Source organism: Rhinopithecus bieti, unplaced genomic scaffold, assembly GCF_001698545.2.
Source record: "Rhinopithecus bieti isolate Rb0 unplaced genomic scaffold, ASM169854v2 scaffold_67881, whole genome shotgun sequence".
Taxonomy (NCBI): Eukaryota; Metazoa; Chordata; class Mammalia; order Primates; family Cercopithecidae; genus Rhinopithecus; species Rhinopithecus bieti.
Genome location: NW_016899868.1, coordinates 1 through 906, shown reverse-complemented (window position 1 = coordinate 906; position 906 = coordinate 1). Strand labels below are relative to the sequence as shown.

The 906-nt window shown below is 64.2% G+C and overlaps 1 long non-coding RNA gene across 2 annotated transcripts; it reads left to right on the top strand.

Moving 5' to 3' along the window:
• The first annotated feature begins 182 nt into the window (after positions 1 to 182).
• Positions 183 to 858, top strand: LOC108526038 (uncharacterized). Of its 2 annotated transcripts, none has more exons than XR_001884398.1 (3): positions 183 to 352; positions 451 to 608; positions 786 to 858. It is a non-coding gene; the product is annotated as an uncharacterized LOC108526038 (long non-coding RNA). The 2 variants fall into 2 exon arrangements; XR_001884399.1 differs by having other exon boundaries at positions 783 to 848.
• The last annotated feature ends 48 nt before the right edge of the window (positions 859 to 906 follow it).

Genomic DNA, 906 nt, shown 5'->3' with positions numbered 1-906 from the left:
TTCCCTCCCTGGCTCAGGTCACTGGGTGGTAGGGGAAATGCTGTAGCAAGGGTCCACCCCAGGCTGACCTGGCCTGACTATGAAATCCCAGAGGGGTCTGTTTGGGACTGACAGACACAGACAGGCCAAAGGCCCCAGTGAGGTGAACTGTGATGTGTGTAGGACAGAGGCCAGATTTGGGGTCCAGCGAATCCCGTGATTCCCACAGCTGCCGGCTCACCCTGCAAGCCCCTGCGCCTCATGTGAGCAGCCTGGCCTCCTTGCGGGGGGAGCCCAGGGTCTCACTGGGACACACAGGCCCCTCGAGCCAGGGTCAGCAGAGCCTGAGATTTGGGAGACAGCCCAGGCCTAGGTGATTTCCAAGTGTCTCAAGCCTGGCACAGGTTGGCATGGGGAATGCCTGGGGCGCTCAACAGTGCGGGGTGATGGCATTTTCCAAAACGATACCAGGTGGCGGCCCCTCAGAGGACAAGCGCTTCTCGGTGGTGGACATGGCAGCCCTGGGTGGGGTGCTGAGTGCACTGCTGCTGCTGGCTCTCCTTGGTCTCACTGTCCTTGTCCACAAGCACTACGGCTCCCGGCTCAAGTGCTGCTCTGGCAAAGCTCCGGTAAGGCCCAGGGTGGAGGGCAGGGCAGGCGACCCGCAGGGAGTGGGGACAGGAGAGGGGAGGACAGAGGGGAATATGTGGAGGCGGAGGGGTGTCCGCTGTGGAATGAGGGTGTGGAGAGGCCACAAGGCAGCAGAGACCCAGGGACCCCGCTGACGCCTTCACTCCCGCTAGCAGGAACCCCAGCCCCAGGCTATGACAACCAGGCGGTCCTCCCTGACCACGAGGCCAACTGGGCGCCCACCCCAGCCCCACGCACGACCCCAAGCCCGCGGAGGCACCGCCGACGCCCGCGGAG